Source organism: Anser cygnoides, chromosome 12 (assembly GCF_040182565.1).
Source record: "Anser cygnoides isolate HZ-2024a breed goose chromosome 12, Taihu_goose_T2T_genome, whole genome shotgun sequence".
NCBI classification, from domain to species: Eukaryota; Metazoa; Chordata; class Aves; order Anseriformes; family Anatidae; genus Anser; species Anser cygnoides.
Genome location: NC_089884.1, coordinates 8763157 through 8781784, shown reverse-complemented (window position 1 = coordinate 8781784; position 18628 = coordinate 8763157). Strand labels below are relative to the sequence as shown.

Here is an 18628-nt window from a genome sequence, read left to right as displayed (position 1 = left end):
ATCATTACTCTGAACAAATCCAATTATGGAGTTGTTTTGCTGCTTTAGACAGAGAATACTCGGTATAATTTCTCCAAAACAATAAAAGTCTCAAAGTCCATTTCTCCTAAAGAAAAAGTAGTAGTTTTGAATAGAAGAAGGCCGCTAATGGTGTCCTTAATTATTTGGTCAAGGATCATTTGTGATTTAGGAAAAGATGTCTAACATTGTGCTGTCCTTGAATAGAAACTATTTATAGTTTTATTGTTTCAAGTTCCTAACTATATGATGATAAAGTCATCTGAATTTAAAAATAAATTTGTTCAGCATTGTTCTCCTCAAGTTTTAATTTTAATAATAAGATTCTTTATTATTGTTATTATTATTATTATTTTCTAAGGCAACATGGACAATTACCACAAATCTGGTTAATACCAAGCTCGTAAGCTTTGGCTGGGACTACACTGACTATAGTGCTCTGGGCACCAAAATACAGAACGGAGATAAAAAACACACCAGAAATTTGAACTGAAAGAGAATAAAACCACTACAACAACAGAAAGCAATCTGAGGCAGGAACTGCCAGAGCTGTTCCACGTGTGCCTCCCGGTGAGCCCCAGCCCACCAACCGGTATTATTGCCACATACGTATGAAGCAACCAAATGGAAGAAATGGAAGAAATCTGTTCCCTGTCCACTTGCTTCCCCTCCCGAGCCCAGCCCTGCCCGTGGACCCGCTGCTCCCCAGCCACCAGCCCTGCGGCATGCGGCGCTGCAGGTGTTCCTGCTGCATGGGGCTGCATGGCCCCAAGGCGCGGCTTCTCCCTCACAAACAAGGAAAAGGACTTCCTCTGCTCTGCTTCTGGGATTGCGGTGTTTGTTGTATTTTCTCTTTGGCTCTATCCTCTTTGATTATTTTTAGTTCTTAATCTTATTACTTCACACTTCTGTACAACTGAGCTGAATAAGCTACTTATCCAGCCTCTAAGCTGAATCTATCCAGATCATTTTGAATTTATTTGCTCTGTTCCTCTGTATTTACTTTATCCTCCTTTTCCATTTCTATGTCATTGGCAAATTTAGGTCAGTAAATTATAAAGTAAACAAAACTGGCCCTAATGCTGTGCTTTCTGACATTCCTTTTAACTCCTTACTGAACTATTTTTTTATTTATAAGATTTGCTCCTTCAATCAAAAATACTTCCTAGGGACCTCATATGCCTTTCTGTAAGAGAGTGCTTGCTGTATTTGCAGACCAAACACTTCTAAAATCTATTTTAAAATAAGCACCAGATTGCTCTCTCTTTCATCATATGAATATGTATGGTCATTCTCCAGGAGAAAGACGGAAGCCAGCAGTCACAGAGAGCAGCATCTTAAGCCATACGTGGGGTGCCTTTTGGCCTGGGCACATCACTTAACCTCCTGGGAGAAGAGTTCAGAGGATTCTTTTTGCGAAGTAGACGTGGTTAACATATCATGCAGAAGCACAGTCTTTGTAATCTTCATCCTTCAAGCGCATTTGTTAACATTTTTTTTTTTGTCTCCTGCTTCCTCAGTACTTTTTTATTTTCATTTTTTCGGTCATCAGCATCCCCTGGCTTGCTGCTACTTAAATAAAACATTCTCTCCTAGGTGATACGTAGTGAGTTGGTGAAAAGATACTGTCATTTGCCTCACTGTGACATGTTTCAGCACAATCTTTGTGAATTTCTCTGGTACTTCCAAATATGCATTCTATGTTATGTAAATATATTTCCAGTGCACCTCTCAAAATACATCAAAACACTTGTTTCAAACTAACTTGATATTTTTATTATTCAGATCAGAATAGTCTCTTCTCTGTATCAATGTTCTTAATTCTGCCTTCTAATGTGGGAGTTAGCACTGAATGCAATAATATGCCTTTCTCTGTGAGCTGATACCCGTAAAGGATCAGACATGCAGTTTCCACAAAGAATTTTTAAGCCTTACTTCTTCCATTTGGTGTACTCTGCTGAGTGTCTAGATAGTCACAATCTCCAATAAGCAGCACTCTGCTGCCATGGGATGTCTTCCTATGGGCTCAGTTACCTCACCAGCCAATTTTCTTCCTTCTCCATTTTGTGTGTGTGTGTCAGATTCCTTGTGAGAGATCCCTGTACTACTCATAATCTGGAAACATCCAGGCCTTAGAGATTTCCTATAATTTGCACAGGCTGTTTGTAAGAACAAACCATGCATCGGGCCACACAGCCTTTTCAGCACAGAAACTTCCAATCAGTCAACACGTGCTGGCTTATTTATGAGCTTTCCTGTGAACCTGCACGTCAGACAAGCAAAATGGAGGAGCACTCTAATAAGGATTATTCTTGACACCAAAGTTTGGTTCTAAGGGGAGTTTACCCCCAGTTTGTTAGTCCTGGTGAGTACCAGTGTGATGCATAAATGACACACAGACCCAGCTGTGTCCCCACCATGCACTGGCAGCACTGCAGAGGGATGTTGTCCACACCAGAAAGCACAGCCATCACTTTCTTTTGAGCACAGCAGGGAAGCCTGAGATGGCTTGCTGCTGCCCTGCTCGGTGCATGGCAGACATGCCTCTTCCCTGCCAGGCTGGAGCAAGGGGATAGCCACTGCCTTTGACTCCTGCTACCCGGGTCTTCACTAGGTCCATTACTTTCACATTGCAAACAACTCCAGATATGCCATTTTCTCTGTCACAATTAAATAAAGGATATCTTAAAAGCTATTACATATAAATCCATGCTGCGTGCACTTATACAGGGTGCAGGACTAAAAGAAAGGTATCAGGGCTGCAAACATGAGCAGTTCTGACTGTACGATGAGAAAGTGCATACAACTTCAGTTAGATAACTCACTCTAGCAACTTGGCAGCATTCCCTATTTACTGGATTGTCATGTGTCTAATCCCTGGGTTATCAGTAAAACATGATTCAGCAGCAGCACAGGTTACACATTCACGTAGGTATCAGCAAGAGCCTGCCTCCTTGCTTCCAGTTCTCTATATTATAGTAACAGCCCCCTTCTGCCTTTTATCGTGTGGAGGTCATCTAGGAGCTTATTTTGGAGTACTGGTACTTCTAGATGGTGGGAGCTTTCAGAGGTATGAGTGACACATGAAAATGCAATGATCCCAGCATGCCTGAATGCTCTAGTTTAAATGCTGTCAGTGCATAGCCTGCTTAATAATAAAAAGATTCTTGAAAATTACATCCTTATGTGCATTTTTTTTTTTCTTTTGAACAATGTGAATGCTGAGGTGGAAAACAGAAGTGCTGGTGAAGACTAAACAGAATAGAGCTGGCTTTATGCAGCAGCTCTGGAGAAGTTAAATCTTGTTGCTGGTTTACAGAACCTGGGCAGCAATTCTGCTCCACCACAAGACTCCAGATTGCTTCACGCAGAGCAGCTGAGGGGGCCACAGCCTTTTCTTGCCAAGCTGCAAATCCACGTTCATTTAATTTCCCTAATGAATCATCTCTTATTACTTCATGTGCAAGGGCCTGGTTTCTCTCTATAAGCAGCTCAATCAATTTTAAGAGGCAGAGCAGAACCTGGAGGTGGGGGGCTTTTCACATAACTGCTGAAGTGATGCAGTTTATCTTAAAGAAAGTGAAGGTATTAGGGTATATAAGTTAGAGACAGACTGGTGATACTAAAAAGTCACAGAGGCATGTGTCACAACAAACCTGGAGAAATGCTTTTGATGAAAGTGTATTCCTTACCTTGGTCTCCACTGCAGCCTGAGCTCTCACAGTAGCCATCATTCACCAGATGACTGGGGGTCCCTCCATGCAAGTCCCCTGCACCCACGGCCAGCTCTCAACCACCTCGTGCCCCTGGTGGAACATTCCCAGCAGCGCCTGAAGGATGCTTCAGGTATCCTGTGCCAGCCCTCTCCAGGCACTGATCAGATTGGCAGCAGAATGAATGTGTCAGCCTTGGAAACTTCACTTCTGGGCATAGTACTGGGCATAGGACATCCATCTGAAGCTAATATATTGGATAGAGGAAAAGGGGAAAAACTAAATATATTACTGCTGAGATGTAAGTATGCTGTGGTGTTTCTTTTAGCTGTTCCATGTTCATAAAAGTGGGTTTGCCTTGATGGAATCTCTGCAGCTTAATTCTTCTCCTGTTAAATTTAATGTGATTTTTCTTTATTAAAAAAAAAAAAAGTTACCGAGTTTGAAGCTCAAAGCAAGTCAAAAAATGAACTTTCTGTTTGAGAAATATTGTGGAAAATTCTCAACTTTTTATTTTCTAAAGGGCATTTTCAACATCAAAATGTAAATTTTCATTTTTTTTTGAAATCTTTTAACAGTTTTTTTCCAAAATAATTTTTAGTTTCACTATCTGATACCATAAAAAAATGTAGCCACAAGGAACAAGAGCTATATTTTGTAGTTTAAAATGAAAACAGCTTCTGAATTATGACATGATTCTACAAGGAATCAGCTCTATATGATAACAGAGTTGTCAAACAGGACTTCTACAGAGATTAGGAAATCCCTCACTGAGAAACCATCTACTTCCAGCTATTCTTCTTGGTTCCAGTTTTTCTTTATGAAGGCTCTTCTTTTTTTAAAACCTTGCTAGTGCAATTACAGTTGTGAATCTAGCATTTCTTAATGTCTGACAGGAGGCTTAATTCAAAGAAAATGTATGTAGGTACAAAATAACAGAACATGATCTTATTTTGTGAACACTCACTTGGTACTCTTCTCAGTTCTTTAACATGATGAAACCAGAAGTTCTTGCATTTGGCAGTTCAGCTTTCCCAGTCCAAGCAGTTGTACAACGTGCTGTCAAGCATAAAATTAGGTGCATCCAGAGCTCTGCCTTGGGGCAGTGCACAGGATAAGGAGATTCCTAGAAAAGAGCGGCTGCAACAATTAGCTGAACCATGAACCCTAAGCTTAGCACCCTCACACTCAGAGCAGAAGACACAAAGGAGAGGAACCACAGTGCAAGTTGTTTGACTGTGATAGCTATCGACCTAATGAGAATTCACTGATTCCTGCAGTTCCCTGAAACTTTAAACTTCACAGACTGAAACCAAATAGGGTCTGCTAGGTTGCAATATATTCTTGCTCCCAAGCATGTCTCCATGTGAGCTTCTCCATGTGATCCAGCACAACCAGACAACCTAGCCTCTTGCAGAGAGCCCTGCAAAATGGCCAAAGCCATGTTTCTTCCCCAGCAGTGTCTCTTCTGCCAATCTAGAAGTGATTTACTATTAATTTTAATTGTTTAATATACTATAAACCACTGTAAAGAAACTAATATGCTGGCCAAAACCAAATGTTTTTCAAAAAAAAAAAAAAAAGTTCCAGGACTGGCATTAATTGGATGATGAACAGCTCAGGATATTAGAGGACAAATTGTAGCTATGAACTTGCTGCACCACTGAAACAGCACCAGAGATGAGAGGCATGCATTCTGCACTTCTGAAAGCAGGAATATTTTGTCACACTGTCATAAGATAAAATTTCTGATGTATAGTTAAATAACCTTTACTTTCATCCCTCTGGTGTAAAAGATGAAAATCTTTTAAGAGTGAAAGTCCCAAAGAAATGTAAATACAGTGTATTCACTACTGACATTTCAAAAGATTTTGCCCCACCAGTGGAGACAGCTATTCTCTATTATCAGGTTTCCTGTCAGTCATATTGATTAAAGTTGATAAATACTGCAAGCCACTTGGGGTAGGCTAAAGGACACAAAAGAAAAATATAACTTACTTGAAAAGGAACACATTTCCTGGGAAATGAAAAGCAGGCCGTATTGGCCTGCACCTTGCTACTTCTAAATAAAGTAAATTCCCTTTTTTTTTTTTCTTTTTTCTTTTTAAATGTATTTTTTCATTTTCTTATAAGTATTACATACATATATACCATAATTACTGTAACAGTTCTTTTCGTGGACAAAGCACTGTGGTATGGAAAAGTTAGCTCAGTCTCTGCATTCACATACATTATGATGTTTATCAAACTTGGGCAACAAATGACAATTCACTAGACCAGTTTCTGGTATCTGGACTCCATGAATACTTCATCAATAATGACCTTCTATCAGACATCTGTGGAGATACTTGCAGTAATGTAGTGGAGAATGTGAATGCCCAGGAGCAACAACTGTAAATCACGAGATATTTTCCATGAAAACTACTCTCCCTATCATGTCAAAATTTCCAGAAGAATACTTTTATGACTTGACTGGATATTGTAACTATATGAGTAGAAAGGATGCAATGGCAGAATCCACGTTGGAACTGGAAAAAGATAACACTTGAGAGAAAGCTGAAATTCATTGTATGAAAGAAGGAATGAAACTCCTGGTAATTGAATTTCATTTTTTATTTAAGAAAAAAATCTTATATTTAAAATAAATGATTAATGAAATCCATTACGTGGCTATAAAAGTATTTGATGACCGACACATTTTTGGCTATTAGCATGAACTCTACTTCCAGTAGAATATATTGGTTTAAACTCATAGGGATTTTTAAAAAGGTCTGCAGGGCCTTAAAAACCTAAAATGACGTGGGTTTGGAAATTCTGAACTAAACCCAGTTTGCAGTAGTATTTTAAGAACATCATATATGCATTTACCTTTCTGAGCTTATTGTTTAGCTACATGTCTTCTACAGCAGCTGGACTAGCTGAAAATTCAATGCAATAAATTTCTGACGAATTGTTAAAGAAAGAAATCCAGTCCCACTCCTGTACTACTTTGGCATAAATTGGATTTTTTTTTTTTTTTTTTAATAATCAGATTCCTTTTAAAGTGCACAGGGTGCCAAAATGAATGTGTCTATTTAAGAATCTCTCAGTCTGCCACTGTGGAAATCTAGCTGAGAAAACTAATACACCTTTTACAGCATTTTTAATACAGCTACCTTGGGTCTTCTTATTTGTTCAGTTGCTTATCCATCATAAAATCTCACTGTATAGAATTAGATTACAAACCCTGATGAGAATTCTACATATGTGGTTAACTATGCCATTATAATTAATTCAGTCAGAACAAAACACTGTGTTAACAGAGAGGAAGACTTTTTAAAATCCTGGCATTTTCCTTTGGCTTTAAAGAGTTCTCAATAAAGACATGCACTATGATGCAACAATATGAAAACAGTCAAGATTCTATTTTGCGCTGACTTTTCTTTACTCCATTTTAAAAATAATGGGACATATTCTTCATATTCTTAATACAGTAGTTTATAGTTTTGAGGGTTTTTCATATAATAATTTAGTTCATGAAGTTGCAATGAGAAACACCTGATTACTTTCACAAACCAGAAATGATGGCAGCCCTCTTGCACATTTTAGATGAGGCAAAGGGGATGACTGTTACTCCTTATATCAACAGAAACCATGGCAGGAAAAGAAATTACTGCAAGCTGTTTGAACCTAGATTATCACTTTTAAATACTATTATTATTTGATACAAAGTAATGGGAACTATATTACCAATGGTAGCAAGATTTTATTTGCCCAGGATTTCTTTTATGCCAGCTTGTTTGCAGCAGAAGCTGTTAGTTTGCATCTCTTGACCCTTTATTGTTTGTTTAGGAAATTCATTTTGCTGTAAAAAGGCTGAGGATTTTTTTTTACTAAAATACAATACAGAAATAAAGAATAAAGACAATTTTAGTGGTGCAAGCTACTAGACTACCAAAATAGCTTAAACCATTTATATCATAGAAGCAATACGAAGAGCACCTTGAGTGTTCAGAAGCAATTATGACAGTGATAACTGCAGATGAAATGAAGCAAAATGTGAAAAATTTATCTTCATGTACACTTTTCTACATAACAGAATGGCCTCCATTTATCTTACTTCTTGTTCTGTTAGACTGATTAGTTAACTGGCTTCAGAAGCAAAATAGGAATGAGCTGACAAATTGTTCCCTTTGACTTTTGCACAGTCCAAGAGTAAATATCAGATTTAACATTTAATCATTTAAAACAGCCGATCTGGCTACAAGTTAAGACGTGAATATATTAACCCAAATGTATTGACAGTACATAGAGGAGAGTTTTGCTTTTTACATATGGATACTTTAAACACATTAAAAAGATAAACAGGTAGTGGCATCTTAATTTTACCCTACTTATGACCTTACTGAATTCAAACAGGATAAAACAGGAATCTACTTGTTGATCAACATTAGAAAACACTGACTTACAGAAAACAAAACTAAAAAAACTCTCAGTGCAGGACATAGCTGCTGTGAGAATAAATACCCGAGACTATGCTTTTTTACTTTTACCCTCAGATACCTACAATCACTCACCTGGATTTTCAAAATGCTTGGCCTATGATCTCCTGCCTTTAATTTTAAGAGTGATCTCTTTGAAGACTTCATGTGCAAGTCTATTAGTCATATCTCTGGAGAAAAGAGATCAAACAAATCCTTATTATGTCAACAGAAAAATAAATGTCATTTCCTCATGCTGATACCTGGCAAGCGGTGGCTGTGTCATTTAACATAAGAATTGTTAGAAAGAAATCAAGGTTTGACCAAGTTGGGCTTTAGGGATGCACGTACTTCATAACGATTTTAATGGTAGTCTAATTTCTGTGTCTAATTTTGAGATGTATAGAAAGACCTCATCAGGTAGACTTCTTAGCTCTTTGAGATTCAGGCTTTTCACAGTTAGTCTCAAGTGCAAACACAGAGACATTAAAAATTCTTTCTGTCTTAAGATGATTTTTACCATCTGTGTTAAGTTATATTATACAGCTTTACAGGCTGTTATATTTCTTGTATTTATTTATTTATTTATTGTACATGTTTCAGGCATGCAGAATTGTGTTTTATGTTATATATCTAAACATTTTAGACAGCTTTTGACCACAATTTTCAACCTTCTCATTGGTCAGTTGAGCAACAATGATGAATGCCTCCTCCCACACGCAGTCTTTGGCAGGTAAGAACCCTTATGCTTGGCATTGTTCTACAATTTCAGTAGTCTTTCTAATACACCCAAATTACATTTGGCAGAATTTCCTGATAGATTTTATTAGCATATGCTCTGTATGTCTAGATTCTTGGTGAGCTCATCCTCTATTTATCTATCGTAGCATCTGAACTACCAAGGAGTTAAGCCTTCTAAGACTCTTTTCCTGGCTTGCTAAGAATCTTTTAAAAAAGGATTTGGTTGCAACCCTATTCCTTCAATCCCTCATGACAAAAGAGCTATTAAAAATCTGTTACTGTTATAGAAATCTACAGGCTATCCTGGAATGCTCTGGAGCTATGCCTTGAATTTAACTTACAAAAGATGCGTTCCGGTCTGATTGCTCCAGCCTGTGGTTTTCTATATCATAAACTGAAAATTCTGTTTCTGTTTTAGGCATTTTAATCTCAACTCCCCCATGAGCACTGGAAACTGGGCTGACTGTACAGCTATTTTCCAGGCCTGTTTTCATTTCCTTCCACTGTATCTTGCTTGTCCAACAGTTTCTTTTTCTATCTCCTGCTATTTTCATTCATTTCCCCTCAAATTCTTTTCCCTGACTTTTTTAGTTTCTATAATCTGATATTAAAACAAAGAAAGAAACCTGTCTCATAACCCCTTGTACAATCTGACTCTTTATATATGCATACAGTTCTCTCAATTTCCAATTACTGTTCAGAGGGAAACACTCAAGCGGCAGGGCGGTCTAGAAGCTGCTTGGCTGGCATGGGGAGAAAGGGGCTGGAGCTCTGATACAGCTGTCCTACCCCTGCAGGTGACATCTGGAAAATGATTTCATGCCCTTCTGACTTTTTATGCCTGTCCTGAGGATCTTGTTTGTAAATCTTTAGTAACTTGCAATTTTAATTTTTATTTTTTTTTTTAAACTGAGAGGTTTTACATTGTTTAGCACAAAGGGACTGTGATCTCAGCTGGGGCATGTAGGTGTTACTGGGCTGCAGCACTGAGGGAGCTATGGTATAAACAGAGAGAATATTTTTGTTCTGAAAACAAGCAGACGCTGCACCACCACTAATTGAGGACATATTTTTTCATGAATGATATCCAGTTGAAAAAATGTGTACAACATAACCTCTGGAATGAGCTCAAAAGAAAGCTATTTCAACAAATATGCATGCACATGTGTTCAAGATTTTTTTTTTTTTTTTAATCTTCCCCACCCTATTTTAACGAGGGCTTACTTTTATGCAGATCGGCTTTTTCTTGTTCTGGAGCCCACAGCACAGTCATAAGAAAGTCATAGGAAAGTGGGGCAGACACAGATCCCCATAACACCCTGAATTGCCTTCCTGCATTGCCAGGCACCACCACAGCTGCACTTGGAAGGGCAACAACTACTGTTCATGCACAGGAGACTGCCACCAGGAGATGACAAAAATACACAAATAGTGTGGGTAAAAACCAAATGCATTCACATTTCTCTTTTCCCTTCCTATTTCCCAGTACTTGTGAAGAATTTCTAGGTTATGACAGCAGCAATATGTGTTAACCATGACATTGTGAACTATAATTAACATCTATATGACTCCAAGAGACAATATTTTCATCATAAAAAGTAAGCACTTCCATGTATATTCTGATATCTCAAGCTTCTGCAGGAGCTGAGCAAGCTCAGTACTCACAGAGAAACAAGATCATGTTGACAGCTGAGACACTGAGTGCCCAAATTAAAATGTAAGTTCAAGATCAAAATATTTCCTGATATTTGTATTTTGTATATTTACTCACAGATTTCTATCTAGAAAGTTACTTACACTGTTGACACTAATTTGAATAAGTTTTACTCATTAATGGCTTTATACTTTAAACAAAATCTGTAAATAGGGATGGTGATTGCAGGGGAGAGTTTTATTAATCTGACATTTCCAATGACAGACTAGTTCAATCACGAACAGGATTAAGGTCACACTCAAATGCCTTATTCACCATATTATTACACCCATGAAGTGGAGAAACTGAATGAAATTAAAAATACTATCAAAATAATAATCTACAATTGTGGGACTACTGAAGAAAAAGTTTAGTTAAAGTAAAGGATTTTGCATTCTGCCGAGAGTTCTGATGTTTAGAAAAAAGAATTGATGCAACCCTAACGTATACACCAATCCAATGTAAATGCAATATGTGGAGAAAATGCATTCATATAACACTATATCAAATGCTGATAGCATCATAGACACCAGATATTAGGGTTTTTAATTGTTTTTGAAAAAAAATCTGTGCAATTTTAAGTGCCTAAATCTAGTTTTCTAAATTAAAAAATACATTTTGTGTTTGCTATGAAAAAATTTTACAATTTTGCAGCGAAAGCAAAAGAATTACAAATTAAAGCAAAATACGTATTTAGAGAAAAAGATATTTTTCTTAAATGAGACATTATATTTTTCAGTATTTTTTCAACATTTTAAAAATGCTTTCTTACTTAAATTGTCACTGGAATTAACTGGAATTATTTGGGATTCTAAAGGAAATTCTTATTAAAATATTATTCTGACAACAATGGGCATAAAAAGAGGAGTCTGACCAGCTCTCTTAAGGCAAATTTCGAAAGTTTTTTTAAATTTTTTTTATTTTTTTAACTCCATATGGAAAGGTTCATAGGGAGAAATATATCTTTTTGAAAGAACCATTTAGGCTTGGTGGTATAATATGACACTTTAGAAAAAAGCAATACTGACCCTTCTAACATTTTCATGCCACTGTATATATTGGTCCTACACTTGGTCATAGTTCTTTACAACAATCAGAAATAGTTAAAAAGTTTTCCAGTACACTGTTATTTGTTTGACATTTTCCACAATGAATACGTTACATTTTATATTAGTACAGCTGGTAAGTACCTTGATAACGATATCATCTGAGAGCTGTTCTTCATTCACTCAGGTTCATATTTAATAAGCATCAGAGATCATAGAAATTTTATGATACAATGCAATAGATTATCACACCAACTGAAATTACCGATGTTAGAAATTAAGTATACCTTTATAGCAGAGACTCTTGGGGTAAAAAAATGAAGCAGAATGCAATGTAATGGAGAAACATAAATTTCATGTGCACTAAGAATGTGTATGAATAATGTATTTAATATGCTCTTATATTCATCTAAAATGAGAGCAAACAAAGTAATACATTTTCTAGAGAGGCTTAACATAATCATTTTCTTGAGAATGCTAAATTTATCTTTAACCTGTTTTCTCCAATTATACTCATTGATGTAAATTGGAAAAAAAGAGCAATCCTCAGAGTAGCTTTTACAGCATCTTTGTGGTCCCAAGCCAAGAAAAGCAAGGCAGGATGCTTTCCTGCTTTATTCCCAAATAAAAAGAAAATACTTCCAATGCTGTATATAATGAACACTTTAAATATGAATGTATTTGTCAAGAGCTGGAAAGTCAATGTTGAAATGCTGCCAATTTCTGTGACAAATGCTGTTATCAGGAATGTATAGGAATTAACAAGGCAAAAGAAGGCTTTAATATGCTGATTGTCTTGCTTCTTTCCTGAGTCAGTGAAACCTAGGCAATTTTATAGATTAAAATCATCATAAAATCCTCATGTTTACTGTAAAAGCACATGTAGATGCTTTGTGGCAACTTAGCTATCCTGACCTTTCTGGAATGAGGAAAACCTTTTCCTGATGAATCTCCCCTGCAACTTCCTGGGACTGTAGTTCCAGCCACAGCTCTATCACCAGCAGCCCTCCAGTTCTTCTTCCGAAACCTTTTTCTTACTCCTGTGAACGGTAGAAAAACAACAAAAAGACACAAAAATCTATAAACTTAATTTCTAGGAGCACAGCAGTCTGAAGGAAGAAGCGAGGTATGAATAACTTTAGTACCATCTCTTCCTACTGCCCCCAAATGAAACATAATGCAATGTTGTGGAAAATACAATTAAGATTGCCTGCAAACAACTTTGTCTAAAGTGTTCTTCAGTCAACCAAATTTACATGGTATGAAAAGGATTTCAAGATATTTCACAGAGGGGAGATGGAGATTTTATTTAGGTCAGACTTGTTAAATACATCAACAATAACATAACTGCATATAGCCCTCTACATCTTGGACTGTGCTGGACTTCAACTATATTAAATCAAAACTAATCATTAACAAGAACAAATCAAAATCCAAGGAATAATACTAAAACCATTAAGACTGAAAATAATAGTAGTTGAACTCAAACTTCAAGAATGTTAACATGACATATAAATGTGTTACCCCATATTTTGCAAAGCAAATTCCAACTTACATTGGAAACTGTGTTAGAGAAGAATAGCATTAGTTAGGTATATTTGCTATAGAGTGTAAGACAAAATTAATTCTGATTTCATGTAATTAGGTAAGCTAATGAGCTATACCTATGAAGACCAAATAAAAACTCTTTGTTTTATTCTTTCTTTTGTTGAAAAAAAAAATTGACATGCTGTGGCATGCCAAGTTCTATGGACCAAGTTCATGGACTAAGTTCTATGTCCAGAAGGCACATCCAAACTGTAGGGTACGTAGAGGATATGTCCGTTCACAGTGCAGAATGCATAGAAGAGCCATTCTGATGGCGCTGCCAACAGACTGGCCTTGCAAACAAGCACAGGTCAGCATGTGCTTTGCTATCGTTTGTAGGACACTCAAGGTCGCTCAGCCACTTTCAAGAAGCTCAAAGAATAAGCCATGTCAAGACCTCTACTCCCACTGGTGATCACTAGTCAGAGCTCTGCCTGCAGAACATACACAAAAGGAGCTCTCAGAATGCAGCACAATTAAATAAATATTTGAAGGAAGACTGACTTCACTCTGCTGAGGTGCTTACATAGCGATTACCAACCTGACACGTGAACAACGCAGCTTGGATCAGTCAGGAGGCTGTCAGATAATGCAGAGTTTCTGACAGCAGGTGGATTGAGGTCCTTTCCAAACATTCGATTCTTCTCAGTAGCAGCCGAACATCCTGTTGACATACCACCAGGGTTAATAATTAGTGCTTTTCATAAGAACTTCCACTACCTAACCTTCTACCTCTTTTTTTTTTTTCCCCCATTCTGGCAGTAAAACAGAACACAGATAGCACAAAGAGTAACTCAAACTAATTTTAGCTTTAAGCGGGCATTTTCCAACACACTTCAGAATATCCAGGATTTAATAGCCAAGCAAATAAGGAATACATTTTTAAAATTAATTAAAGCATGTCCTTCTAATGAATCAGTTTGAAAACACTTGGAATGATGGAATTTTGCCTTGCTTTCTTAGAGGAAAAGATGGCCAATGTTAAAGTAGTTTCACTGCAAAAGTTTTTTTTTTTCCCTTTAATTTCTTCCAGCTCAGGTGTAACTCAAAGTCCACAAAATGCCTCTTGACCTTAAAGAAATGTTAAGGTTTATGTTAATAAGTAAATAAGGTAGTCTACTTGAGAGAACGTTTTAAGATATAAAGCTGATTATTTTAGAATTTTTCTCATTTACAGAGTCTCCTGCAAGAACATGGTTTTCAAAATGAAAATGAATACAGGATGATCAAACATTTTTACATACATAAAATCACAGTGAATTTCTGCTAGTAGGAATTCATTCATGTAACACTATGATTTGTTGTCTCTTGTGTTGAAGGTATGTGCTTAAATAGGGGCTGTGGTTTACAAAGAAAGGAAGTGTGGAGTCTATACACAGGAATTATTTTCTAGCTATGAGCCTATTTTTGCATATATAAAAAGATCATACCAACTAATCAAATTCGGGGCTTAAGTCATTTAAAGCATTCTTTAAAAGCAACATGAAAATTCAGCAATGTATTTTTCAAAATGTATGCAGTCCAATGACTGAAAAGAAAACTACACTGTAGGAATGCCATAATGATTTTGTTATATTGTTAACACTGGAGAAAACAAATGGCTATAGAAAAAGATCTGACTGATCAAGTATTTTACAGCAGACTGCCTGTTAATGATTCTAAAAGAGTAAGCACATCTGTTGCAAATTAAAAGAATGTTCATCTACAATCCTTGTAATTCAAACAAACAAAGAGCAGTTTTGATCATTGCTCTAGTTTGCTTAATGCATCATATTAATAAGCATATGCTCCACTGGTAGCCTGGCACAAAACAAGGGCTCTCAGACAATAAAGCCATAGAAAGAACCATAACACTCCACAATATTCTCCAAGCACAACAGAATTATCTTGAATCATAAAGACTTAAAATTTAGGTTTACTGTTCTTATCAAATGCAATAATAAAAAAAAAAAAAGTCAATCCCAAATTAGTCAATTTTGGTGATAATAACAAACATTCAAAACAAGTTTATTTCAAACAAAAAAGAAAATTGCCATTTAACATGTCCTCTGCCAAAGTCAAATAGCATTTCTTGGGTTCTAATAAAATGTATTCTTGGTCATAAGCATCTACTCTTTATTTATTACTGCTTGACAGCCTTAGGGTCATTAATTTATTGCTAGGGTGCATGTGTGTTTATGTGCATAGGGTGTGTATGTGATACACATTGTACTTTAAGTATGATACAGTCTGAATCTGGAGTCGTATTCCTTCAAGAGTACATAACTATGGAGTATGATTAAATTAGTTTGTAATTTATTAGAGGGCTTATAAAACCAACAAACACTGAAAAGATATTACACCAGCATTCTTCCTTGGTGAGCTCTGCCTTTTCTATTTTCTCCCAGTACAAATCTGTATGTACACAGCAAATACGAAATCCCTTTTTTCCCCTAGGTTAAAAAATATTTTTATTAATGGATGAATATCTTATTAATGCTTGAACTCCATTACAGCTAATTTGTATGAAATATAATCAGTGCTGAACCAAAACTCTTCAGACTCTATATACTTCAGACAGTATAGCTGCTGCTATACTTTTTTTTTTTTTTTTAAAAACATTGTGTTAACAGATTCAGATGAACAGAACTTTCTTATCACTGTTGGCAGACTTTCATTCACAGCATGAGATAAGAAAAAAGGAGCTATAATATAAGTGTTTCAAACTCTAGTTTATACTAACTTGCTCCTCTTATTGTATTTATTCTATTGCCAAGTTAAAAATGAGCAGAGTGTAAATAAATCTGAATTGTGCTATTCTGATCTGTCAACTCAGTTTGTTAAAAAAAGATAATACAATAGCAAATGAAGTATTAATTTGCATTCATTCCCAATTTTGTCTTGTTCCAATTCATCTACATAAAAATAAAGAAGAATTTAGATTTAATTTCTACATGTCTCTTCATCCATTTGCTGTATAACAGATTTGATTAATGCAATCACCCTGAATCAGCCAAGAGCAGCTTCCCCCAAAACAAGAAAGCTTGATTCAACACAGATTTTCCTATTCCACAAGCAAGAATATCTGTTTTTTTCTCTCCTGGAAAATGCAACTATTTCAGGAGGAAGTAAGAACAATAAGAGAGAAAAAATGTAAAGTGTATAAATGAGAATTAGACAGCTCTCGTTTCCTCGGGGTAGAACTATCAAAAGCTTAAGTTTCTTCTCTTAAATATGCAAAGTGTTAGTCCTGTCTGGTGCTAAGTGCACAAGGATTTACACAGATGCAATAGATTGAGTTTTATCTTCTGTCAAAGGTGTAGGGGTTTATCCATATGAGTATTGACTTCAGAAAGCCACTAACCAGATGATTAATTTCAAGCATATATTATCGATCCACTTTTGTACTTAAGCAGGATCTTAAATGCTTGCCTAATTATTTTGAATTATGTCTGTAAAAAGGCAAGCAAGATACAAAGACAGACTGTAAGTTGGGTGCAAGCCCATGTTTTCTATATCCGGACAACTCAAATACCACCATCTGTTGCTTTCCCTAAAACAATCCAAAGGTAATAAAAAAAACATGACTATTCTGATTAGGTGTGATTCATATTTTGAGGAAACAACAGAGAAATGTAGGCAACAGCAATGTGTCAGTTATAATGAGCCTTCCATGTAACAACTTCTTCCAAAGTGAAAATGAAACTCACTCGCAAGTTGATTTTTCAAACTCAGGGGTATAAATAGAATAGTTTAGCTGGGAGGGATCCTCAAATATCATCAATTCCAACTGCCTGACCTCTTATATATATATTTTATATATATACTTTAAAAAAATAATGTTTTAAGACAAGACCTTTGTAAATGCAATTATTTTGATAAAATGGTTTTCTGGTTTATTCTTCTATCTTGTTTCTATACCACAGTTGAAGCTTTAAAGAACAGCTTTATCATGTATACTAACCACAGAGATATTGGTTGAAGATGTAGGATAACTCAACCCAAGAATGCAGATGTGGAGCACACACAGTGCCTCATATGTCCCAAAAGGCTATTTTGTCATTCCAGTTTTTCGAGCATTACTTGTTAGTATTAAAAAAACATTCCAAGCTCCTGTCTTTTGTTTCAGACCTCTCTCACCACTAAGAAACCTCCTAGAAGTCCAGAAGAAAAAAAGCAGCAGTTAGGACAGCAAATGACTTCAGAGCAATTTTCCCCTGGAACTGGAAATTCTGCTTCTTCATAAACTCTTGATTTTATAAACCTACCAGACCTAATTGTTTTTAATGCTCTGTTATCTTTTTGACTACTGCTGAAGAGGAAACAATCCACTTTTACTCCACATATTTTTCTCATTTCCAGGTAGAAAATTTAGAACCTATTATCTTGAATTTATTAATTCATCCACTGCAGGTGGCTTTTGTTTTTTTTCTATTTTCATTTATCTGCTTACTCCTCCTTTTTATGAAAAAATGCTCCTGATGCTTCCCTCTTTTCCGAAGGGGACATATACACATACTCATATCTCTAGAAGTAAAGTCTAGATCCACTGTAAATCACATAAGCTCATCTCTTGTCACATATACTAGAAATTTTAATTCAACAGGTTAAAAGGTCACATACAATGTACAGAATACATTTTAATCAGCTAAATATTTGAAGATTATGATGATATAGTGTTGTTTCTATAAAATACTACTTGTCAGAAGAAAATGTATAAGATGAAAGCTATACTCACTCCAGTTAAATTCCTTAATTTGGATATATAAAGACTAAAAATGATTAAATATTAGTATGTTAGCACTTTGAGGGACCTCTTAAGGATGTTACAGTTCCCAAGCTTCCTTCTTGTTCTGTCTAAAATAGGATTTAGAGGTTTATAATAGAATTTAGATGGGTTTAAAATCTCCATGTATGTGTCGTACTTTTACTGATTTATTCCCTGAATTTCCTGTTGAATTTTTATGTGACACTTGATCTCCCCTGAGGGACTTCTTCAGTTCTGATTGGATAATATAAATTTCGAATGGAGATTAAACGCAAATGAGTATGAAATTGATTTATTATAATAAGTGAAATTGAGGTCTGAGGTCCTGCTTCTTTTCTGTTTTCCCCCACCCAACCTAAGAATGTCTGAAGTTTTTTTTTAATATTTTCCCAACAAAGAACAAAGAAAACTAAGAGCACGTTTCTCAATTACACATTGGACGTTAGATGAAATATTGTTCCAAACTTGTTTGATTTCATGTGCACAAGAGAGTTGTTTGAATAGTTTAACATAGTTATAATTACATCGTTGTGGAGACAACATATTGTTTTACATGAATTCTTCAGAATTCAAACTCATTATCAATTTAATGGAGGAAATGGGAAACAATGTCTGTCAACACC

At 35.9% G+C, this 18628-nt stretch overlaps 1 long non-coding RNA gene across 2 annotated transcripts in view; it reads right to left on the bottom strand.

Moving 5' to 3' along the window:
• Nucleotides 1-18628, bottom strand: part of LOC136791775 (uncharacterized) — a 51820-nt gene that overhangs the window by 8226 nt on the left and 24966 nt on the right. Inside the window, exons 1-6 of one of the 2 annotated variants that reach the window (XR_010834388.1) lie at nucleotides 17202-17967; nucleotides 13800-13922; nucleotides 12587-12711; nucleotides 8288-8382; nucleotides 4699-4857; nucleotides 3711-3978 (exon numbers count right to left, since the gene is read on the bottom strand). This is a non-coding gene — a long non-coding RNA (uncharacterized lncRNA). Of the gene's footprint in view, nucleotides 1-3710; nucleotides 3979-4698; nucleotides 4858-8287; nucleotides 8383-12586; nucleotides 12712-13799; nucleotides 13923-17201; nucleotides 17968-18628 lie in introns of those variants that run through there. The other variant, XR_010834387.1, reaches the window with a different exon arrangement.